The 26,246-nt window shown below is 41.5% G+C and overlaps 1 long non-coding RNA gene across 1 annotated transcript; it reads right to left on the bottom strand.

Moving 5' to 3' along the window:
• LOC121341307 lies at window positions 1-20,562 on the bottom strand. Its single transcript, XR_005953412.1, has 3 exons — window positions 20,487-20,562; window positions 477-553; window positions 1-58 (listed from the first exon to the last, which is right to left on the bottom strand). It is a non-coding gene; the product is annotated as an uncharacterized LOC121341307 (long non-coding RNA).
• Window positions 20,563-26,246: the final 5,684 nt, after the last annotated feature.

The following is a 26,246-nucleotide window of genomic DNA, read 5'->3' as shown; positions in this document are numbered from 1 at the left end:
GACTGCACTCAGGCCATGCTGCCAGCACAGGTTGTTCTCATTCAGAAATCCAGTGATTCTGCAGGTGAAGAACAAAACAGAAAGAAGTTTTTGGGGTTTTTTTCTGCTTTAATTCCAGGTCTCTTATGGTCCAAAGCAGAAGAGTTTTTATTAGATTTTTGGTAGCCTTGTGAATGTATTCAGCAAGAGTTGAATGGACAAGTCTGGCTCTCAGTGATGTTTAACTGCTTGTGGCTGTATTGCAGACATGCTTTTTCAGATGGATAGGTAGCAATGTGAGACTGATTGTGCCTTCGATGGAGATAACTGAGCACATCTGCTATTTCTATATGGCATTTGACACTGCCAATGCTTTAGTTCATTTTGTAATCTCTCGTCATTCCAGCAGTCCCAAAGGCAAATATTCACACTGAAGCATTGCCCTCACTGTGGTCCCCTTTATACATGTTCAAAATTTTCTGAGTTAAGGTACTTACGTAAGTATTGGAGGGTATCAGTATTAGGTTTCTTTTGATGAAGTGATTAATTGCATCCGAGGAAAGCACAGGAAATTCTGGAGCAAGTAAGAAAGTGAAGGCGTACATGTTACAGGAGACTCACAACAGAAGTGTATAACAATAGACACAGAGCCTACTAGGTGAAGCAAGACTATGGAAAGTTATCTCTAGGACAAAAAACCCAGTCAAATGAACAAAAACAAAACCTAAAAAGAGACCATGTGAATTATGAACAATCAGAATTTCAAACAAGCTTCTGACTTCTATCATCTTTAAATGATTTGCAAATGGCTATCCGTAAACTGTTCTGTGTAATTGCTGAACATTAATATGTTTTTATTTAACCAAAGTCCAAAATAAACAATCAGCCTCACAACAACCAAATAGTCAGTCTCCATCGTAGGCGTCCAAGATGGGAAAATTTAGGCAGCAAAAAAGCTATCTACTATAAAGTCTATGGCTAAGAGCATTCCTTGTCTGGGGGAACAAGGCTGTCAGCTGCCCTCAGATCAAACCTAAGGAAGAATTCTTCATCTTTTCTGAATCTTACACAAAGATCAAAATACAAAGGCAACAATTTCACCACGGAGCTGCCTTGCTGGTGCCTGCACAATCTGCCTGTGCTCCACTGCTGTGGCACAAAATTTGAACCATGACTATGAGACCTCTGCCATACTCCGCTCTGCTAAACCTAGAAGCACACCCCAGGAACATCCCAGAGATATCACTGCAAGATACAGGGGCTGTAGGAGTTTCAGCTAACTAGGAGTTTTCAGCTAACAGCCCACACTGGGCTTCTAATACAACAAACAATCTAAGCAGGAGTGGGAAAGAGAATAGAGATGTGTCTGTGCAAACACATAGTGAATGATATTACATTTGTGGTTTGTTCTACTTATTCAAGACTAATAAATGAGGAGTTAGAAGATGAGTAGGGGAAAAATTAAAGCAAGGGTGGTAGGGAAGTCATTCTTGCAAAAGTTAGCGGATGTGCACTGGGCATTTGGCAATGATTTATGGTTTAATTGTGTTCAAACTTGTCAAATAAGTTAATTAAAAAAGATAGTAATACATCATAGTTTATAATTAGACATTTGCAGTCAGAGCAGTGTTTAAGGAAAGGACTGAAATCACATGGAGAACCAGCCTTCTTCTTTCCAGGAGAACTAGGACACCTCTGAAGAGCTGTGTATTCAAAAAGGGCAAAGGGAAGAAAACATAAAATTTCCCTTTTGGCAACAGGTCAAATGGACAGTAGAGACTGAGGTCATGACAGACTTTGGTAGATACACATAATGACAGAGGAAGTGCCAGAGCTTTTGCCATATGAGTGGTATTAAAGATAATTCCTGAAAATTTGGCCTCAGAAAGCCAGGCAGGGGCCACAAAATGAAGGATTATTTGCTCAGAAAGACAGGACTGGAAAATTATCTCAGAAACTTCTTTATGTGTCTGACGTCTGATATGTTTTTTAGATTCTCAGCAGAATGCTGTAGTGGGCATGTGTGAAGATGAAGATCTGAAAGTTTCAGAAATATGAACAGAAGAAGGGAGCTGAATGCTGATGATGGTATGTAGGAGTGAGCATCAGCACTTTCACACTGCTTAGATGTTAAAGTGAGTGGAAGGAACATTGTGAAATCTATCAAGAGATAAAAGGTAGGAACAGAGAAAAATTAAGAGGGAAGTGAAAGGACTGAGTTTTGACAGTACTAGGTCATACCTTCAAAGCATGTTTAATGGTGAAACTTCACTGATGTGAGCTGAACTCATCTAATTTCCCAGAAACTGAGAATCTTAGATGACCTGGAAGAGATGCAGGCTAGAAAGTGGTGACTGCAAGGGCAGACAGAACCTGATCTAGCTTGCTGGAGGGAGTAAGCTATTCCAGAGCTAGTCAGAGGTATTAAAGTACTGGTTAGACAAAATAGTGCCAGGATTGACAGAGTTGGGTGTAAGGACACGACAGCTCATTTTAGCACTGGATTCAAGTTCTTTCCAAGCACAGCAAGGATGAATTTAGGTTAAGGCAGACTAAAGCCAGTATTCTGAAAAAAATATACTCTCCTGTGGACCTTGACCTGTGAAAATGTACTGTCTTGCCTGAATTTTGCCCCATAGCAACTAAAGAGTTGGCAATAAAGTCCATTCCTTTCTTTTGGCACTAAAATCTTATTTCAGACAAAGAAAATACAGATCAGTTAGGCTGATACTAACTCAAAACAATTTCTTGTGGTTGGGAAGTCACATCTGAGAGTGACTGGAAAAGCAAACGTGAGATGAGATGAGATGAGAAGAGACGAGACAAGAACAATAGGAACATTCAGATGGAAGTCCAGCAGTCGCATCTCTGATGCAAACAGATTTTGTGAAGGTCTTCTTTCAAAGCCATGAGAATACACACACACACACATCATTTGGAGGTAGCATTAACTTCAAGTGAAATGGGTGTTTTATAAAATGCAAGGAATTCATATTGCTTCAGAGAAATCCAGGGACTTTTTATGAACTAGGAGAAAGACAGCTGCTTTTCACTGAGAAGGTCACTTTTCTCTGAATGATGGTTCCAATTGAATTGGAAGGACCAGAGAGGGAACAGAAAATCTTATTTTTTTCATAGACAATCACGAGTTCAGACACATGAAATCCACAATAGGTGGTAGTTGGATTGCAACCATAGTTGTGTCCCAGTTCTGAGAATAAAATATTTGTACCAATATTTGTATAAAATATACACCCTGCAAAAAAAAAAAAAAAATCTTACCAAGGATGGTTAAGGCAGATGCTGAGGATGTAACATGGAACTAAAGGAAAAAAGGCCAGTATTCTGAATTGGTTTATTGTATTTTAATGCATAGATTTCCAGGGGTCCTGGCCATTCAGACCTGCATTTACTGCTTATTTTCTTCATCAAAAAATCACCCCAACATACAATGGGCCACAAAGGCTTGAGTCACACGTGTCAGATCAGGATCAAACATTCCACAAAACTCCAGAGTTTTTCAAATCCGAGGTTTTGCTCTTTCTGACTTCATATAGAATACATCGTTTTGTGCTTCAGGTGTGATTTTTTTTCACCAACAGGGAAATCCTTGGCTAAGTGTTTTTTTCTCTGGTGTCTTCTTCAAGATACCACTAAAATAAATTAATACAAGCTGGTATGTATCATAAAATTGTAGCAGATAATTGAAGACAATATGAACTTTATCAGTGCTTACAATTCAAACCTTCATTACCAAATTGGTTTTGTCTGAAAAATTTCACAGCTTTATTCTGACAAGGACTAAACTCGTTGTAAGTAGAAAGGATAACTGCACACATGAGTAGATAGGACTCCAACATGTCAAGCAAATCCAATCTCCTAATTGAGCAACTGAGTGAACAGTCAAGCTCTTTAGACAGGCTAATGGAAAAATATAGAGAATTAAGTAGAAATCTGTGAGTGTTTTGAGGAGGAACAGGGAAGCCCTGAGATCCATATGTCTCTATGGCTATCAGGAGTTTTCCAGAAAACTCTTTTGACTGGGTGTTTGGGATACAGAAAGATGTGGTCAACTGATGAGGCATTTAAAAGATAGTTTATTGCAAAATCAGTCTCATGAAAGGGTGAGCCTGTAAGGTTGTTAAATCCAAAGTTATCACATTAGAAGCCTTGCATTGGAAGCCATTATAATTCTACTTACAAGGTTTTTTATAAATTTCTTATCCAATCAGCTACTTCCATAGAACCCACTAGCACCTACAGAAACTTATTGCTGTATCTTCTGCTTTTTTTTTTTTCTACAACATCTATTGTTAAACTTCAACTGTTTTCTACAATCTTCTACTATCTTGCTTAATATATTTGTTCACTTATATGAGGCCTATATTTACTTGTTTCAAACTTATTTCTGCTTAAACTACAAATCTTTATTCTTACTTTGCTTCTGTTTCGCTATTCTATTTTAAAGCTCCAAGCCCTCTCCAAGGCCTTAGGCCAAACACTGTATCCATCTCTGTCTCTGAGCTTGCATACTCAAGGCCTTGGGAGCTCTCTGCGCTTGCATTTCCCACAACTGGGAAGAGGCCTTTCCTTTGGCTAGTATGGCCAATAGCTGGAAAACAGATACTGGTGCATGCTACCCCTCCTCTCTGTCGTTCCCCTTGCTCAGATTGCAGGTGCTGCACGTCCTGGTTCTCCTGCCTGTGGTCTCCAGCCCACTCCTCCGTGCTGGCTGTGGTGTGCAGCCCATGAGGCAAGGCCAGCAGCTGTGTGCCCATCCCGTGTAGGCCTCTCCCACCAGCACCAATAAAGAGAATCCATAGTTTCTTCACACAGCCTTGTGCGCCCAAGGAACATTAGGAAATCCTTGCACAGGGCTTTGTTTGTGCTCTGAGAAGCACAAAATCCCCTCTTATCCTGGGCAGCTTCCTCATCAGTCAGGGTCACCTACATGGTTTTAAGTTGAGAGAGGGCAAAATAGCATTCAAAAAGGCTGGCTAATGCAGGGAATGACCATTTCTCCCAGATGAGGTCCCTGAACTCTCCAAACAGCACTGGGAAGTGAGACCAGCAGAACCTAGCCCCCAAGGGTGGCACCTAGAGTTCTCCACTGCAGATGCACTTCCATGTATGTTCAGCATTCATTGCTATAATGCAGAGGGCTTAAGTGGGCAATGAGGAGAAAGGTTTGTGTTGATTCCCTTTCCTATGCAACTTGACATGATGTTTCCTTTCCCTGCTTGTGATCTCTAGTGCTGGGCCAAATCCCCACCACGTCCTTCTTGCAACCAGCAAAAATCAACTAGTGTGGAAGGAACAATAAATATCAATAGGGCTTCTAGGCTAACAGCTTATGAACAAAGTAAGAAAAAAACCATGAAAATGAAACCATGAAAAAAAAAGATATTCCCTGCCTTTAGTAGAGCATTACTCAGTCATAAACTATGCACTTTTGAGCTTCTTTTGCTCCCCTGCCAAGACTCTCAGAGAGGCAAAATCAGGATAGATGCATGAAAAGAAGAATAAAGAATAATATATAGGAAAGGAAAAAAAAAATCATCATGTCCAAGGGTCACCATAAATCTCCCCATTGCTGTTTACCTGTCTGATGTTTTCCCAGTGATGGCGACTGAAGCTATGTGCTTAAACTGTATTTCAAAAAATTGATAACTTCAGAGCATCTCCATTTTCTGCCCTTGCCTTGTCCTGTTGTGTAACTGTGTGTCAGGCCAGGAGCCAGAGCTGACGTCACAGAAGACTGCCCTGGGTCTTGCATAACCTTAATAGGACAGCCACTTGGAAAGTGTTTATGTGCCATTATGTGCCATTGCTTTTCTAACTATTCTACTGCATTAGGAGAGCAGAGTCATTATAGACCAGGCAGAAATATTAATTGCATTTGCATCATTGATGTCAACCATGAGGTATTTCAGTAGGCCCTGATATTTCAGGTCCTGTTTCCAACCCAGTAAGAGCAAAACTCTAGCTGTGCCAAGTGATTGTAAATGACTGCAGTGCTATTGCATTTTATCCCAGGAGGGTCTTGTTACCTCAAAATGATTTGTGATTACTCGTGGGATATCATGAGAAAAATGCCCATCATACTGCAAAATGAGTTCAGGGTCCATGCCCAGCATCATATAATTTATGTCTCTGAATAAGAGCATTCCTGTTTGCTTGTGGTGCGCTGCTTGTTGGCCCCAAAACATCCAGCATGCTTTTTATATACGTTGTAGCAGACTTGGAAAATGTGTGAGGGAACAAGAGACAGAGGCAAATGCATCCTGCTCTGCTTTTCTCCTACTCTTATTTTCTCCTGTTTTCTCTTACTGTTTCTCCTTTTTCTCCCTATTCCTACTGTGACACTTCTCACTGGACACAGATCCACTCTGCTGCCCTGTAGCAGGCAGAGGCTGCATAGACACAGGCCATAGCACATGTTGCTTTCCTCACCTCACTGCTGGGATGACTTGTGAAGCAAACCAAAATTATTAAAACCAGATGCAAATTAGGAGCTGCCAGCCTGTATCTTCCATATCTCCTACCAAATGGAAGGATTGAGGATGCGCTCTCTGAAATGGAACACAGCAGGTGGCTCAGCTAATCCTGCAACATGGAAGGTGGCATACACCTCTGCTTTCAGCGTGGCTGCTACCTTCCTGGCCTCTACCTGTTTTGTGGTGACTGGACATGTACCTTCTCACGTGTTTGGGGAAGGTGCAATGATCCTCAGAAGAAAAAAATAAAAGGGATTGCAGGGAAAGGTAACAGAATTTTCCACCAAATGAGATGAGGCTCAAGCTGCTGCATCTTTCACTACCTGCACAAGTTAAATCTACAAGTTGTACCTGTACAAGTTAAATCTCTTGTACAGGTACAAATGAACCTGTACAAACAGATTTAAATAGTGTCAAGAGAAAAATGACTGCCTATTTTTCTTCCAAGTGTCCCTTCTTATTTAGCAGTGATGGTGATAATTTTAGAGTATTAAACAATATGTAAAAATTTTCTGTCTCATTCTCTTCCTGTATTGTATCTAAACATTTTTAGAGATGACAGCTACCAGCATTCATAAAGTGAAGATTTGTTTTGGTAAATTTGTTCCTACCATAATTATGCTGACAAGTTCTCAAAAGAAAGATTTCTCCTAAAAACTTTGAGTGAGATGCTTTGATTGTACTTTTAGGCTGAAAGGAATTCTGTTTTGTTGCAGAAACCTTTCACATACTGCAAGCTGTTGCCATTCTGCTTCCATATGGTCTCAGGAAATCTTACTTTCTCAGGAGAGTAAGTTAGGGGAAAGAAGCTGTTAGGCAATGCATTCTCCATCATGTCCCCCCCATTTTCTCTTTTCTGGCCAGAATATTTCCTCTTTGGCAGGAGCAAAGAAAATGCTTTTCAAATGAATTACCATACTCTAAGGAACCAGTTCACAGAAAAACAGTTTGCTCCACAGATCCTGATGACTTTATAACCATTTTGGTCACTATAAAAGGTCATACTACCAAAGAAAGCCAAACAAAACTGAAACAGCTTTGGCCTAAAGAGTTCTTCCTTTAACTGGTTGCCCACAATGGTGTACAGGATTTACATGGCATTAAGTATCCAAACAAAGTACTCCAGGCTCAGAAATTTTCAAACAGCAGCTGATTTTAATTTTTTCTTTGGCATTTATACACACATCCTATTGCAAGCTCGATTCATTTCTTTTTGTGCTGGAAAAAATGTGAAAGCTGGAATGGGAAGTCAAGAAAGTGGGAGTTCATACATTGAGTGCATATGTGATTTAGTGGTATGTGCCATGTGTACACATCACTTACTGGGGAAGTTAAATCACTTTTGGATGCAAATTTCAGCAACTGCTTCCAAAACTCCATCAACTTCCCAACTTTGAAGTTACGTTCTCCACAACCTGTTATTGAAATATTTCTTGCCAGCTCAAAGCGAGCACCATTTTCTGAAGAAGAGATTTTTCTTCTTTTGCTCTGCAGGCTGCAAAGTGATGCTCTTTACTTGCACTTACAGACTGTCTCCCACAAACTGGAACTGAATGTCTTCTCTCTGTTAGGAACACAGTATCTCTTGTGCACTGAAGGTTTTTATTTTGTTTTTAACTTCTCATACTTTCTTTATCACCAGTGATAAAAATGAATGCAGTGTTCTTCTGTGCACAAATCATTTACACAGTTATTGGGGAAGCCTTGGAGTTGTGGACGTGCACACAAGTCTGTCAGTCTCAGCAAACTACTGCTCCTTCTTGGTGACTGCCTAATACAGTAGTGACACAGAATTTACATGACAAAGAAATTAAAAAGTATCTTTAGCTCTGACTTACAGATGACTGAAGAACAAGTTTCAATAAAAAGAGTTATGACTCATGCACCAGTTTGCAAAAGTGCCTCCTGTGACTGGGAAGAGCAGCTTTCTGTTTGCTCCTTTCAGGCTGTTTCCTCACAGTAGGGACAGACTGGGTAGTGGTCTCTCTGTGCTGGGAAGCTGTGACTCCCCACCAAATCTGCTGTTTCAGACATGGGTCTTCTGCAGCTGCTCTGACCACTCGTGGTTCCCTGGCTCCCCTGGGCCTCATGCCATCCACTTGAACAACTTTTGGAGGGTGGTTGGTGGCGTCAGGTGGGCCCCAGTGTTGGCACTCTCTGGGAGGGTGCTGAGCACATCAGAGGCCTCTTTAGAACTTGCTGAGCTTGGTGACCTCCTCAGTACACAAGAAGCGCATTTGCAAAGAGACAGCTTCCACAAACAGCTCAGTGAGTGAGGGGAATAATTAAAAACCTTCTCTCCCCTTCCTCTGTTGGTGCCTCTCTGGCTGTGTCCACCCTCCCTTGCTCCATGCCTCCACAGCTCTTGCCAAACTTTCAGGTTCTTTAGTGCATTTTCCCTTTTTCCCATTATAAAAATGTACAACTGATGCAAATATTGTGTCTCTGGGGAACTGGTCTTTGCTGGGCAATCATTGTCACTGTAACCTTCCCAATGGAGTTTAATTATGTGCCTGTGATTAAGCAATTATGTATTACCAGGAACAGAGTAAATCAACCGTTTTATCTCCACTAACAGGATATTTCCTGTGAGCCTTTCTGCCAAAAGAGCATAGGGGAAAGATGGGACGATTCTGCAAGTTACATAAGTGTGTTTATTTCAGGAGCTCTCAGCACTGTGTGCTGGACAAAGCCACCTCAGCTCCAGCTCCAGCTCCAGCTCCAGCATGGCTACCCAGCTCCTGCCCCGTGGCCAGGGCACCAGACCTGCACAGCAGCCTGCACTGCTGCTGTGACTGTTGACCACAGCTCTCAAGCCCCATTCAGAAGCAGAGAAATAAATTTCAAAGAGGTTACGCTCTTGCAGATCAAATTCCTTGGGCTCAGTCGAATGGTCACCCTGTCTGAAAGCACCAGGCTTGTGGGGAGGGGGATCTTGGAGCTGCTGTGAGCTTTGCTGTGCAGATAAAAGAGAAAAGAGGCCACCCAGGCTCTTGCTCGCTCTGTGTTCAATTAGCTTGTTCACTGATGGGCTAACACTGCAGAATGGATTTTCCCACTGATTGATCTCTTAATGTAAATGAGTTATGGTTTTAAACTCAAACCATACATACTTCTTTTTTTCCCCTTGGAGCTGTTCTTCCCTGTATTCTGTTCAGAGTGTACTTTCCCTCCAGCAAGTATTTGCAACAGTATTGCACTTGAGGGCCTACATTTTCCGTACTTCTATAATCAGCTCTGAGGTGGCCATTTCCTTCAAAATGTCTGTATGTATTTATGATTTTTCCTGTCTCTCCTCTTGTACTGTTTGAAAAGACTCTGAAAAGCTGACCCATGCAGCTCCATCACCCTGGATTTTACATAGGAATAAATAATATATTATATATGTGACATTGTTCCATGAATGGCTACAAAGGCATGACTAGCCAGGAATGCTTTGAGAAAACTGAGAATCATTCAGTTACTATAAAATTTAACTTCAGAAAAGAGACTGTCCTTTTTGAGTACAACGTATACATCTCTTTTGGAATATTTCTCCAGGTTGTGATTGACGTGTTCCCTATTAACTTTTCAGACCTTGATAAGGAACTTTACTTTCTGTACCTGCAGCAATAACAATTAAGTGCCTAGTAGCTCACTTCTCCAGAGCCAAATGTCATTTGAACAGTCTTTTGGATCTATAATAGTAAAAACCCAATAATATGGTGGAAAGAAGAATAAGCTTTACCTAAATTATGCCCACTTTACAAAACAGATTGGGTCAGTACTTTAGAACCTGAAATTTTACCTCCAGAGTCTAGAGAAACAGAAACAGATAGGAAAAGTGCTAGAAAGATATTGCTTCTGAGTAATATTATAGCTGCCTTATTAAAAAAATAGAAATTACAAATAAAACTTTAAAAACTTGCTGCTGTCATAAAATTGAAATTTTCCTTAGCTAAGTATGGTATTCCAGAACACTGCTATTTAACATCTAAATCACATCTAATCACATTAAAATAGGCTCCTCATAATACATATTTATGACGACAGTAGCTCATGAATTTTGAGATTATTTCTATTAAAAGCAACATAATAACTCTGTCACTTTTGGTTTCTGTATGAAGTGTGGCAAGAAAGTCCCTCAGGTAGAACAGAAGATATTGTGCATTCTTGCAGTAAAGAATAAACCCAACTGCATTTGGGTATATAGGTTTTAAAATAACAATTCAGATTCTTAGATTAAAATTACCCTTTGGTAACTGAGTATCTACTTACGATAATTTGTATCTTGTTTTTCTTTTTTCATGGCCCTGGAAGGGAATGGGAAATAACCCCAAATCAATTAAACAGTGGATAGTTCTGGAATGATTTGGCATAAATCTGAGGTGGAGTCTGCAGCCTGAAGTGGGAACTGATTTGCAATGCAGCCTGTGGGTTGTTCTGGATGTTGGTGGTCACAGGCAGTGTTGTCTCTCCTGTTCAGAGGTGGCTGCAGCCTTTCCCACCATACCTGGAGGGAACTGTCTCTTCAAGACAAGACTTAGGACCCTCTGGAGGCTTGGAAAGATAAGGGTCAGTATGGAGACCTTCAGACCTAACAATAACAGGTCAGCAATCTCATGCTTATTTTGGTCATCAGTGTTCTGCCTGAAGTGAAGAGCACTACAACATAAGGGTGGAAAATTCTTTAGTGTGATCCTACAAATTCTTATGATAGAAATGATTGGGCTTTGGTTAAAAATATCAGGCAGGCCAGATGGCACTTCCAAAGGCATCTGGGGAGATCTGAGATACACACATGATGACCAAAATCAGAAGTGACACAGTGGTGATGCTCTGCCAGTCATATTCCATGTTCCCATGGGGCAGAAGGCCATGTCCGTGTCCATGCAAGAAGGCTAGAGAGCTGACTTTTCCTGTCCAGAATCTCCTCCACCTCAAGCCCAGTCCATCTGGAGCTCAGTGTGAGTGGAGCTTAATGGAGATAAATCTAGTGTGAGGGAAAGGGGGTAGAAAAGGGACCAGAAAGCAAGGAAAGTGGAAATGTCTCTTTTGACCATGCAGCAGGTCACATGTCCTTTTGTCCCACAGCTCACACACCTCTCACCCATGTTGTCCAGCCCCAGCCCCCTGCCAGTGTTTAACTTCAGTGCCCCTTCCTTCTCCCCATGGCTGTTGGAAACCAAGTCTGGGGCTCCTCTGCAGCAACTGGATGGGGTCCTAGGATCTCACCGACATCCCTGCTCTTCCTCAGTGACATCCAGGGGGGTAAAATATCATAGGAGTTGAAGAGTCAGTTTCCAAAGTGCTGAGTTGTTTGATTTTCTTTTACAGCAGTGCTCATTCCCATGGTTTCAGTTTGTTCCACAGCCCAAAACAGCAGTAAGACATGCTCACTGTGTATGTGGTGGAACAACATCTCACCCTGCCTGCATGCAGACTGATAAGCTTTTCTGCAGAATGAAGATGCTTGAAAGCATTGCCACGACTTGCAACAGATGTCTTTGCTCAGCAGCCACAGAGGTGAGGTCAGTTTTGTGCTCCCAAACAAGGAATTTTACAAAATTCTGTGTTAGATGAAGGAGTGTGTGTGTGTGAGCCCCATGATATTGCTACATTATTCAATAGAGTGTGATCAAAAAATCATCTGAAAGTAATCAATTTCTCCTTTTAGAGGACCTTCAGTCACTTCTCATCATCCCAAATTTCAAAGCCTCTCATCATTTATCTATTTGCCCTTTGGACTGCAGATGGAAAATCTGCACTGTTTACAAACTACTGGACATGCAGTTTCTCATCTAAACACAGAAAACCACAGTTCTTTGAGTATCTCAAGGCTTGCCCCTTGGAGGCATTTATTGCATTTTAAAATTTCTCTGTTTCTCCCCTCTTACAGTTTGGATTCAAATACTTCCTCTAACACAAATATTTAAAGAAATTTAGTTCTCTTAAAGTCTGGGAGTAGCAAAATCAACACACAAGGGAGAAGTCTGAAGAGAACAAAAGAACAAAAACTCAGCATGTTACAACAAAGACATAATTACAACTGACTATTTTTTTCTGCAGAGAGTAATATTTCCAAAAATCAAAAGACAGTTGCAAATTTCCTTGGTCCCTTCATGATAAGAAGAAAAGAAAATTAAAACACTTCACTGAAGAATAATAATGAAATTAGGTAGCTATCAAGAACATGTAATTGAAAATTATCAAGAAAACACTCTTATAGGAACAGGAGCTCAAATAAGTTTCTTGTATGATAAAACAGTGGTGCTCTTAACTATGAGCTGCAGTATCAGAGAGTTGTTGACCATTAATACTAGGAAAACCCACTGTGTTTATTATCCACTCTTCCATGGCTCACAGAGAGCATTATCTTGTAGCACCACGAAATGAACACGCCAGATTTTCTAACGATTGGTTATATGAACATGCCAGTGGAAGGCTGGTTCAACATCTATGAGAAGGGCAGTCACAGTCAGAAACAGGCCTTCCAGAAATTAGTTTTATGTTTTTCCTAGACTTATTCTTACCCAATTCCTGTCTCCTCCAGTTTTATATGGACATCAGCAGCATGCCACATGCTCAGTAGTTCAAAGTTCATGAAGAAAGGGTTTCTGATTTCTACAATAAATATGTTTTTTCTGCACTCAGTCCCTTTTAGGGAAAGCCACCTGTACTGCCCACATAGAGAACAGAAGGGGTAGGTTTCTTATGAGATTTTCCCCTGCATGCTCCCTGTCTGGGAGTAAATAAGTCAAAGTAGGATATTTTTGCTTGAGACTGGATCAATACAATAATTTTATGCTTTGTAAAGCATAAATGCAAAATGCAACTGATTCTGCCTAAGCAGTGATATCCTGGTAACTTTAATATTTCATCAGAAATCAGGTAGATTTTCCTGAGCACCAATTATTATATTATATATAATAATAATAATATAAACAATATAATATACACAATATATAATATATTAAAATATATATCATATAAATAATATAAATGCAAATTTCTGAGCAACCACCATTGCAGAAATGCCAGCAAAGGTCAAAATCAAAGCTGTATCTCTTCTGTGTGGCAGCTGTGAGAGCCGGTATGAGGAAGGGTAGTTTAGGATAGCTTTCCCCCTATTTGGGGATGGCAGAGAAGTGAAGTTATGGCAAGGTCCAAAGTGTACTTTGCACTGCCTTTCTTCTATGGCCAGGCTTGTGCTAAGACAGTTCTCAGCCTTTAGGAAGAACCATGCATACTTATGTGAATGAGCCAAGGCTCACTCACTTGAGGTCACAGACTAAAAGAAATTTACAATGAAACCAGGGATGTTTTGTGTCAGATATTCTGAAAAATTTTATTTAGCTCAAGAGTTTGAACAAGGTATACTGCTGTTTTGTCACTTCCAATTCCATCAATAAGGTTTTATTTTGACGTCTTGTTCAGATAGAGTACCATACCTGGCATGTCTAAGAAGATCTGGTTTTGACCATCCCTACTGAATACAGCATTTGATGGGAAAAAATAAGGTAATCTCTCAGTTACCCCAAGAGACTGTAATTCATTTCTGACTGACATCTGTCGCAATATTCCCCAGTGTATGAACTCTGGACTTTCTGCTTGTTGAGCAGTCCTGATTTTTCATACATGATCATTTTCTCATGCTGAAAATTCATGCTAGGACCTTCTCTCTGAGCCACAGCTCTGCCTGCAGCTGCAATCTTCCTTCCCATTTCCTTTGTACACAGGCAGAGCAATAGGGGGATCAGAAATGTGCTACAGATATCTGACTGTGATGGCTTTTCCTGATTCTCTCCCTGTCACTTTTATAACACCTGTATAGATTATTACATGGCCAGTTAAATGTGAACCCCTTTACTCCAATCATCAGCATTGCAAGATCTTGCTCTCAAAAAGAGTAATTTTATAGTTAAAAAAAAATGACAAAGATGCACAACTTCGTCAGAGTCAAGATTTACTGTTGCTGCTGCTGAAGAGCTGTGTGGGAAAATAGTCTGGTGCTCTGGAGTTCAAATCTACAGCAGTGCATTCAAGATGTCTGAGCCCTTGAGAGCATTTGCTGTTGTAGTGAATTAAATTTAGAGCTGTGCAAATCCGGCTTTGGATTTAGATTTTTGAGATTCACCTTTGACCTGGCTTTGGATAGAGATTTGGACGGCTGTCTTGTTCAAATATGTGGGCTGTGTGCATTTTGTGCTACTTTTTGGGATAAAGGGAAAGGGAATAATTTCCATAGAAATTATTCACCTACTGATTAAAAATTCAGGTTATGGCATCTACTTTTGCTTATGTCCATTCTTTTCTACAAAATCAGGCTTTAAGGTTTCTGTGATAAGAAAGATTTCAATTTAATAGTCTTGATGCAAAGAGCAAACTGGGAGAATGCCATCAAATTTTGGCAGGTTCTAAACAAAGATCTGAGTTACTGTATTAATGTATAGACTTCATGCAAACCGTAGTAGACAGTTTTTCAGATGGTGAGATACACATGGCTTGTCAGGGAAGGCTAGGTTTGCACTGTGTTGACTTTTTTGTTTTCTGTTTCTTTAATGAGGATAGGGAAAGCAAAGCTGAGAAGAGAATTTCTGGATATCCAGAAAGATTCTGGGAAATCTTTCTGAATTGGTTTAGCTGAACTTTTACTTGCTGAACCAAACCCAAGCTTGTAACAATAGATGTGCTCATCCACCAGATGAAATCGAAGAACCTCTCTGCTAAGACTCCACGTGGCCATCACCCTCCGGCTAGCCCTTCCTCCCCCTAATTAGCACCTACACATGAGCATCAGTGTCAAAAGCTACACCTCTTTCCTAATCTGGTTTCAAAATACTCTGCCATCTCAGCTGTACAGACTTCCTGTACTAATGGTTGCCATGACAGAAATTTTCTCTTTAATCCCTTTTTGAGGACACCCTTTCATCTACAGCAGTGATTACACTGATCACAGCTTCCTGCTGAGCCCTGTCTGTATGCTAAAAGGAAAATGGAAATAAAAATGGAAAGCCAGCAAGGCCTGCCCTTTATTCAATACAGAGTAACACTATACACAGGTAATAAATAAAATAAATAAGACTAAATAATGTAAAGCTAAGTAAAACAGAAAGCCAGAAGATATTTCTGCCCTTGTTTAAAAAAAAAAAAAAAAAAAAAAAAAAAAAAGAGAGAGAGAGAGAAAAAAGAGAGAGAGAGAGAATGGTAAAAGTTTAGTTTTTCAGATCCTATCTGGTTCACAGACTGCAAACAATACATTAATCTCATTGAATCTTAGAGAAGAATGAATCTTGTTGAGTCTTAGATGAGTGAAGATGAATTAGCAGCCTCTGATATTGATTTGAGAAGAAATCCCTCATGACAAAACCTACAAAGGGTATCCACTGATGGCAAATTTCTCAGACATAAGGAGTTAAAAGCCACCCCCTGGAGCATGCTAGAGCCCATCTGCTCCCAGCACCATACCCTTTGTGCCCACTCTGGCTGCCTGACCCCTTCTCCAGCCAGAATAGGGAGTCAGTATGGCACCAGTGCTCCCTGAGCATGCAGGCACATCCCTTGCACAACCACCATGACCTTTTTAGGACTCACATGCCAGTGACTCCGTCTGTGTCGAGATCCTGAGCACCACCAGGATGTGCCAGCTGCTTTGTAGCTGTGTTGAACAGGACCAGGCACTTAACAGAAGATGAAGGGGACCAAACATGGTCCATGTCTTTGTCTGCTCAAACACCACAGACCCAGAACATGGGCATGTCACCCCTCCTCAGGGTGTCTTTTCTCTGTTGTTGCTTTGCCTGCACATCATTACACTGTTGTTACATTAAAATACTGTAATTACAGTCCCCAGGTCAAGCTGTAGTTAAACAAAAACCACCACAGCAATGGCCAGGTTTCCCAGTGGTATTTTCCCTTGTACTGTGAATCTGTGTATCTTGGGGAAACGCAAAAGAAGTTAGTAATTAAGAGCCTAGAGACACAAACTGATATTTTGGTACATTTGTCAGAGTCAGAAAGCTCTATAAATCCACTTTAGCTGAAGATTTGGCCCTGTTTCAGCCAGGAAACAAGACAGAAAAAGGGATATTTAAAATGTGTGTGGAAAGAACAGCACATTGAAATAATGGATGCCCTTTTTCACCTATGCACACAAAGGGACTGTGCCAAATTTGAGACCACATTCCCCTACCTTTTTCTCCTTTCCCTAAAGCTGACACGAGAGTCCTAGGTAGGAATGCAGACCTGGAAAGGAAATGGGAAGCATTCACTGGGCTTGTCCAAATGCAACGCTGGAAGAGATGTCAACATTCTCTGCAATTCCCAGACCTCATACACTCACAGGGGCACACACACAGTTGTAGGTAGGAAGATAGCTTTTGGCACGCTGAAAGCTTCAGATGTCTCTCTGAGCTTCCTAAGTCTACCAAAAACTCTGCTGTTTTAATGTCAGCTTCTTCCATTTTGCTGCTCCCTTCCCTTGATTTTTTCCTCCCCTTGTTCATGCAAACACGATACCTAGGGAGGAGGAAAAGGCTTGCACAAGATGGTAACTGCAGCTCAATCCTCTGTGGACTGAGGATTTCCTTTTGTCATTCTCCTCCACCAGCCCCGTGTTTCTGTGATGGTTTGCATACCCAGGGGTGTGCCCAAGCTAAGCAGGATAGAAGCAAGCCAACAGAGAAATGTCCTAATCAAGCTGATTGGAAAGGGAACTCAAAGCCGACGATGATGCACATATAATTTGTGGAACTGAACAAAAAATGAAGAACGGGTTTTGGATGTCATTATCCACAGCTAAAATGTCAAGATAATATGAAATTAAGCAACAACTGTGAAAATGAGAGGAAGCATTGTCCTTTCATCCTGACAGACTCAGTTTTGGACTCTTCAGTGTCAGTCAATTAATTTTTTTTTTGAACATCAGAAACTTTATGAACACACAGAGACATGTATTCTGCTGAATCTTAAAGCTTAGTTTTAAAGTCACAAAGTCAAGGGCGACAGGCAACTGTAAAAATACAGATATTTAGATATTTTAAAACTTGCCTAAATTCTATTACTATCCCCATCTTGATTACACAGGGTGGAGCAGAAAAGCAGGCATTTATCATTGCAGATCCATGCTGGTAATATCATCTTGCCAGAGGGATCTTCTGGGGAGTACTATGGATTCACACAAGACAGGTGAGACACAGTTGTTCTGTTGGGTTTTGGACGGACAGCCGGCCACCTCCTCCCTTTATGAAGGGCCAAACATTCTTTTTTTTTTTTTTTTAATGAACTATAGTCAAAGCTTAAACAAGTTCACCAAGAGCTGACTCTACTCCCTTAGGTTTTCTTGGGAGGGTGAGCTCCAGATGGGCTGGTGGCTTCCCCTGTGCTCCTTTTCCTCTGCTTTTCTTTGGCTCAGGCATCCTACAAGCTCTTGGAGTTTGCCTCCCTCTCTGCATTCATCTCGTGGCTCACTGAGTGGGCATAAGGTCTAACGTCTGTTCTCCTTTGTTTCTTTGTTTGCTCTGCTGATCTGTACATGACTTTCCCTTTCTTTCTGAGGCGTTTTCCTGCTGCCCCCTCAAAGCCTGCCCACTGAGATGATTGAGCTTTTCCTCCAACACCCCTGGAGCTCAGCCACCTCACTCTGCCATTCCCCCATGGAGCAGGAAGTGGCACGTCTGGTGCTGGGAGAGCACACCTTCCCAGGACTGAGGTGTGCTGCCTGGACTGTGCCTGAAGCCACAGATGGCATTGCCTGGCATGCAGGTCTTGGCACAGCTCTACATGCCTCAGACTTGCACAACCTTCCCCTGAGTGCCATGGAGGGAGCACTGTACCCATGCTGAGCAAGGGAAAAAGCCTGAATGGCTCAGGAAAGCACTTCTCCAGAGAGCTATCTTTATCATAAATACTGCATGGAGAAGGCAATGCAGCCTATAGTTATGCTGCAGAACCACCCAAAGACCTCACTCAAGTTCAGACTGATCCTCGCCATGGCTCACTAGCATTCTGAGGGCAGCAGTGAACAGCCCTGCTGTCAAACACACCTTCCACAGGCCCACCTTTGTTTGCTGTTTTGTTTGGTAATCTGACATCCCTTCCTGGCTTCACTTAGACACGTTTGTAAAGGTTGATCACTTTTAGATCCTGTGTTCCACTCTTGATGTGGAGCAACATTGCCTGTTAACCTCAGAGAGAAACTTGGGGAGGATCTTTTGTGCAGAGACCTCTGTGAAAAAAAGAGGCAGAGATCAGATCCTCTGTGGGGAAACAGTGGTGCCTTTTATCATATTTTTCCACCTCTGAAATAAATTATTTTATGACCACGATTGACACAAACCCAGGAATTTACAAGAATGACTAGAACTAAAAGAACCATGTTGTTTCTCAATACCCCAAAATAAATACTTTGTCATTCACCAATAGCCAGCTTCAAGGTGTTCACCAATCTGCTGGTCAGCACAGGAAGGCACACTGCTGTGGGCAAAGGGGAGCAGCTCCAGGAGCTTCCCTTCCTCTGGGACAGGTGGGACTTTGCAGTCAAGCTGTACAGTTGACTTTTCTGGGGCTGAAGTTCCACTCCAGAGCCCACCACAGAGGATTTTCAGAGGGATGCACAGCTTCCTCCAGTTGCCATTACTGCAGGGGGTTTGCACAGAAGTCAGCTTTTGCTTCAGCAAGCAAAGGAAGGGAAAACAACAGTCAAAATAGAAATATAGCGGAAGTAAATGTAAGTAATTTCCAGTTTGGGCAGCACTTTGTTTACCTATTTTTCATATATGTGAAAGAGGTAAGTATATTGCCTTCTTTATCATCTAAAAGGACTGTTAAAAAAATTGTTTTGAAAGTCCTAAGTCTCATAAAAATATTTGGTCCATGCCTATTTTTTGGCCTTTCTTATTACCAGTTTTCTGCAGAGATATTTTACTGCTGTCATCCATCAAACATCCCATTGTCTATTCCCTATATAAAATCCCACATATAAAAGCACCTTACTAGGAGCTGGAGTGTTGTATATGTTTTTTTACTAGAAAGTAAATATTTGAAAAATGTAGTCATGACTTCCATCTACTGCAAGAGGTGTCTCAAGCTCTGCCAGTTTGTAAGTCTGTCTGTTCAGCTCATGAAGCTGAGGGTGCGTCAGAAACCATCAGTCCTGTTCGATAAACTGTGCTGATCTTTTCGTCTTGACTTCCTGAGTCATCCTAGCTCTGGACCTCAGCTGCCAGATGGAATCCCACTTTGTGATACAATCTGATACACTTTCAGCTCATAAATGTGTTTGTGTTTAGAACTACAAAGGACACTTCCTGGCTGTTTAGTAGGGTCTCTCTCTCTCCCTCTGTCTCTCTCTCAACATCAAGCCACTTGGCCTGATAATGTGTTCATACCAGCTCATGTGATAATGTGTGAATACCAGTGCTCCTTTAAATAGAACATGGATCCTGATCCTCAGTTATCAATTGCTTTTAATCTCTTATTTTGTAAATATTGTTTTGCTTAATGTATTTTCATGTTGCTTTTAAGGGAAATTTTTAAAATGTCAAAATGTATGGCTACTGCATCACACAGTGAGTTAAAAAAAGAAATAACTGGCAAGTAATTTCCATTCGCATTATCAACAAATGTATAAGGGTTTTTTCTTTTTTTTTTTTCTTAGATTACACTTTTTTTTTGCATCTCCCAGCAAGTAACATTGGCCTTCTGTTTTTTATTAACTACAGCTGTTTGCATATTGCTGCTGTCAGAGCTGGATGGGAGACCACATCTGCGGTGCTTGCATGTCTCAGTGACTTTGTAACTTGGACTTTGGTGAATAATTTGAAAATTGCACACACATAAGGCTGGTTTACATTGTCCCTTCTTTAAAACACATTTCAGAATATTCAGCTCTGAAAAGCTCAATTTATTTTTTCTAGTCTCTTGTAAACATGACAGGTCATGAAAAAAGAGAGAGGAGGATAAAGGAAAACTTTATGCAGACTTACCTAGATCATACTCTACATATGACAAAGCAAGCTTTTAAAATCTCACCTTATAATAGAGCAGAGAGGTCAAGGGGGGATGTTTCTGCAGCCTCACAGTCCCGTTCTGCTTGCTGGGGTTGAGGCAATACTACAGCACAACACAGGACTGGATGCTGATACCACCTGGTCAAGTGTATCCAGCTAGTCTTGGAATGTGTCCCTATGGTGGCAGGGCCATCTCTCATCATTCTTGTCGACTATAAAAATGGACACAGAACAGAAAACAACTACTCTGTGGTTAGGCTGCAAAGTGTGTTGCAGGACTTGTAAGCTACACAGAGAAACCCCTGAGCACCAGAAATGTTGGTTCATTCCAACCTCTCTGTCCTTGGCCAGGGACAGTACTGGGCTGGAGCCAAAGAGACAGAGATGTGTTCAGCAGCAATTTCCCCAGCTTTTGAGAAGCACCCATTTCTTTCCCAGGCACCTGCATGAAGTAGTACAGAAATGTGCTTTTCCTCCTCTGGGATAATGCCAATAATACCTTGTTTTTTTCTGTCACTTCTAAGGGACAGGCTGGGTTGCTGTGGAAAGCAAACAGGGTTCCTGTTGATGTCTGTTGGTCTGGAGGATTTCCAGAAAAATTGGAGGGGTTGTATTGTGGACAGTAGGGACCCCAAGTGTGCAAGGACCCTGGGTGTCCCATTACCAGGGACTAGAAGCAGGCACTTGGGCAGGAGTGGAACATGCATTGCCCTGGAGGGTTTCTGCTGATCCCATCCTGCCCTGGTGCCTGCAGCTCTCCACAGCTGTGGGTGCCACAACACATCACGGAGGTGCTGGGCTTCTGCAGCACAGATGTGGTGCTGCTATGCCTTGGACCCACAAAGCATGGAAGGACATCAAAAGAGCATATGCCTCAGCAATGGCCCTCTCCAGCAGCCAGCTGTCCCGCTGCTCAGAACCATATGTGCACCCAGCCCTCAGGTCCTTCTGGAAAAGAGCTTTATTTGGAGTGGGGCAGGCTGGGCACAAAGGTGCAGCCTGCTCTCCAGGCACGCCATCAGCTCAGCCTCACTGCCCGTGGGCCTGCACCCAGCTGGAGTCAGCACAGAGGGAGGGAGCTGAGGTGAGGAGAGGTGACCAGTGACGTGCACATGAAAAGGGCTTATATTAAGGGATTTCCACCCTGGAAAAAAGCCAGCACATAGATGGTGTAACAGAGGGCTCTGAAATATCAGAGAAGAATAGGGATCTCTTAATTCATCGTGGGTCATAGCACGAATGCTGAGAGGCACAAAAGAAGAACAAAAACCCCAGAGCAAATCCCCTTACAGCCAGCTCAAAGTCAAACCCTGAATTGCATTGTCAGAGGATAATCTGTCAAAAAGCATAAAGAGAGTGATTAGGCAAAGGAAGCATCAACCAAACCTCATGCAAGCTTTATCTCAGGAGGTCTGGGTTACTAGGAACAAGCACTCCACACTTCATACTTTTATAAGCATTCAGTGGTATTAGAAACAAATCAGGGGACTAAGCAGAAATGTGGACTGATTTAAACACCTCTTTTGCTGGCATGTTCACAGAGTAGTTGTGACATTATTCAAGGTTTGTTATGAAATTATTTTAAATTTCCAAATAGATTTTCTTTTCTATTTTTCTTTTCTTTGCAAAAGTATATGACAGAACCAATTTTTTATTTAGTACCATGAACAAAAAAAGCCCCAATCATATGTTTGAAAGCCTTGTGAATCTAATGAGGAAGAAGTCTATTCTGCATTTTAAGTGTATCACAATGAGGAGACTAGAAAACAAACAAAAATGCAGAAGGGTCTAATTACAAAAAGGCAACAAATCACGGCAATTTTTTTGTTCCTGATGAACAAGTTGTACTGCTTAAATGTAGTTAGGATAGCAAACCACAAACTGTCATGGAATAGCAAATAATAATTTGTAATCATTTTTTTCTGAACTTTGGCTTTGAAACTCCAAAACCTGGGAAAAAAAGAAGCAGATACAAGGGTGTGCTGGTCAGTTGGCCACAAGTGATGCATTTTCCAAGAGTCTGTCAATCTGAAAGAATGGAAAGCATCCTGGAGATGTTTGAGAGACATGGGGCTTTGAACAGAGGTAAAAGATCTGTAATTGTGTTAAACTGAGTGGTGAAAGCTCTGCACACTAAGTCATAGCAGTTTTAAGCAATTCTTGTGAGCTGAAACTTAAACAGTTTCAGGTGCTTAGTTTATATATAGTATTTTTATGCTCAATATTTGCTTCCATCAATTTTATTATTTTGTGCTTTTTAATAAATTGATGCAAAGGAATTTGAAGTCACACAGCAGGTCCATGACCTCTGCATTTCTTTTCTGTGCTCCTGGACATAGCATCTCCACTGGCTGTGCTGATCACTGAAGGACAAGACAGCATCTTGAATTCAGCTATGGCTGAGTCCCCTTTGACCAAAATTTGCAAGCTGAACGCCAGCTACCATTTTTGTTCTGTGTCCTCTAGGCAATGCCAAGGCAGCTGTTGAGGTAACTACCCAATATGGATTACTTCCAACTCCCTGCTCCTCAAAGGACTACCTAAAACTTAACCATATAACCCAAAGTGTCATACAAATGAGCTCTGACAGGCATGGAGCTGTGACACTCCCTGGGGACCCTGTTTCAGTGAAGAACCTTTCCATAATGGCCAGTGTGATCTTCTGATGCAGTTTCATTCCATCTGCTCATGCCCTACCAGCAGGCACAGAGAGAGGGGATCAGCACCAGCCCCTCTGCTTTCTCCCTTGAGGAAGCTGTAGGCTGTCCTGAGGTCACCCCTCACCCTTCTCCAAGCTGAGCAAAACAAGTGACCTCAGCCACTCATCCCAAGTCTTGTCCTTGAGACCTGACGGCAGACAGCCTCCCCCAAACACAGTCTAACAGTTTGACGTCCTTCTGATAGGGAGGCACACAAATCTGCACGCAGGACCTGAGGCAAGGCTGCACCAGTGGGACAATCCTCTCCCACAGCAATGCTGTGCCTGATGCTCGCCAGCACACAGCTAGCCTTCTTTGCTGCCACAGCACACTGCTGACCCATGTTCAACTTGCCGTCAACTCAAACCACCAGATCTCTTTCTGCAGGGCCTGCTCTCCTCCCTCCAGTTTTATGAATAATCAGGTACCCCACCCAAGGTGGAGAACTCAGTACTGCCTTAGTTAAATTTCATATGGTTGGTGCTCACCCTGCCAGCTCCTCCACAAAGTTCCTTTTCTCATTTTGGGAAAGGCATACCCTGTGTGTTGCCAGCAGGCTTGGTGTCATGTAGACTAACTCATGATAAAAAAGAACAACTTCTGCCAGTGACATCAGCCTTGGAGTTCAGTATTAATTCTGCTGGGTCTTCATGTTTCTTCTTCCATCTTTCCCTGCAAGTGGAAGGAAAGAAAAGAACATTTCTTGTGTTCATGATTCCATAATAAAACCTTCTAAGGCCCTAAAGTCTCTCTCAATTGCTCTTGGCTACTTATTGCAACTTCATCATTGCCTAAATGAAAAAAATCAATAATGGATAATAATCCAAAGTCCATAACAGGGTAGGAAGCTTTCTCTTCGCATCTTTAACTCAAGTGTAGGGAAGCAACAGATTTGCCTGGGAAGTGAGTCTTGTCCAGCTCCCTTCTCTGCAAATACAAGATTAATTCATTTAAAATAAGCTAGTGAATAGAAAGAAAATTATGAACTTCACAAGACACTGTCACAGACACATAGACTTTTCAAAGGGGTTTCAATGAAATAGATAATGGTTTGTTTAGACTCTCCTCCAGAGGGCTGGGTTTTGTCCACTGTTACGGTGAGCATTGCTTGCTACACAGAAATACAAGTCAATCCAGAGACATAAAACATTGCCTCCTAAGCTCCCAGCAAAGTACTAGAGGGGAAGGAAACAGCAGCAAATGCAACTGGATAAACTGATTCAGATTGGCAAAGCACTGCTGTGGGTACACCTGAGCATGCCTCTCCATGGAGATGTGGATTCATGACCAGATGCTCTAGATCAACACCAACAAACTCATTAGTTATTTTCTTGGGTTTCTTTCACTTTTCCTCAGAAATCTATGCCTCTTATACCATGATAACAATTGGAACCCACCAATAAGGCAACTTTTCACTTGCTTTTCTGTACTTATTATTCATCTGGGGTTTACATAAGCATTGTTGCCATGGAAGAAAAGTGAGATATTTCCACTTTTGAAATGTATTCAATATTCTTTTTCTGTGCACTTTTTCTCCTCCACCAATGCTGATTCTTTAGATGTCCCATCTCTCCCACTGCTTCTTTATTTGAGATTGCCTTGCCCTGATGGGGTATTTTCCCACAGCTCCCTGCACTGATAATGTCCATTCTTACATTAATGTGGCAAAAGTAAGCAACAATGGCTATGTTGTTATTTCTGGAGAAAAATGCAGATGCAGGAACTTGTCACAAGCTCTGTGTTCTTTGTATAAACATAGGAGTCTTGTTCTTCTTAGCCACTGCTGACTTCAAGTCACTGGTTATTTGGAGGGGTCAGTAAAGAAATAGATTTTTTTTTACTCTTTCTCCAAAATGTTTGAGAATTCTTGGCAAGTACCAGAACATCTACAGAGAACCACCTTAGCCAAAACAAGATAGCTGAATAGCAGCACTGCTGCAGCTGAGATCAGCTGAAGGCCTTGGGCTGAGTGAGATGGGTTTTAAGGTCTTTTATCTATTGTTATGGTTAAGTTTTATGTAGCCTAGCTCAAAAACAGGAAAAAATTATAAATAGTCTAAATAGTCAGAACTTCAGACCACTGAAATGACTAAAGTCTCAAGGACACCAGAAAAACAGGGACAGAGGTTGGTGGGGAAAGAGTGGAGAGGGAAGATGACTTAAGTGCTGAGACTATTTTTTTTCCTGGTGTCTGAACAGCTCTACATCTCTGCTACATTTTAGCTGTTTTGTGGATATTGGTGTCAGCATTTTATTTTTTCTTAAACTTAGAAGAAATCAAGTTTTTTGCTTTCTATTCCTTCATAAAAGCTAAACTACTTTTCTGTTGTTACCCTCCCTTCAAATGGAAAGATTCAAGTACATTGATCTCGGAGCCAGTTTCCCAGTAAGGCACTGAAATAGGCTGACAAACTTCTGTGGAGCATCTCTGAGTCAACCACACACTGACTTTGGCTCTCTCAAGCCTTCAGCCATAAACAAATACTTGCAGAGAACCTTTGTTATATTGCAATTGATTTATGTTTCCAGTTAGAAGAGATGTTTTTAGCTCATTTCCCAGCTCTGCTTTGTTGCTGTTTATATGCCGTCTCTATTTCCCACTTGCGTTTATTAAGCTAGTTACTTTTTTAACAGTGTCTTTTTCCTTTGTGGAAGCTAGCTCAGATTCCAAGACAAGGCATAATATGGATACTTATAGGGCTTCTCAACCCTTTATTTTAGGGTAGGAAGAGAGCTTGTCCCCACTCTTCTGTCTGCACTTAAGGAGCAGACATCTCTATTAGCAACTATAAAAATCTCTTTGTGCTGCATACTTCTATTGTTTTTTGTTTGGTTTTTTTTCCAAAGGTTGTATGCACTCCATTCACCCCAGAGTTCCCATAAAATGTCTCATGGTATATTTCACAATAACCAGGTAGTAATCAGTGTCATGATTGTGTCTTTTGATAATGAACAGAATTCTTTGCATATGCACACACTGTTAGCTTGAGCAGCAATATAATTTTCATCTGACTTGTTGAGTCAAAGAACTGGTCTGTCAGGAATCCTCTACTGCTACTGCCAAGCCTACTCTTCCCACAGCC

This window comes from Onychostruthus taczanowskii, unplaced genomic scaffold (assembly GCF_017590055.1).
Source record: "Onychostruthus taczanowskii isolate IOZ18803 unplaced genomic scaffold, ASM1759005v1 scaffold46, whole genome shotgun sequence".
Taxonomy (NCBI): Eukaryota; Metazoa; Chordata; class Aves; order Passeriformes; family Passeridae; genus Onychostruthus; species Onychostruthus taczanowskii.
This window is presented reverse-complemented; position numbering and strand designations above follow the sequence as displayed.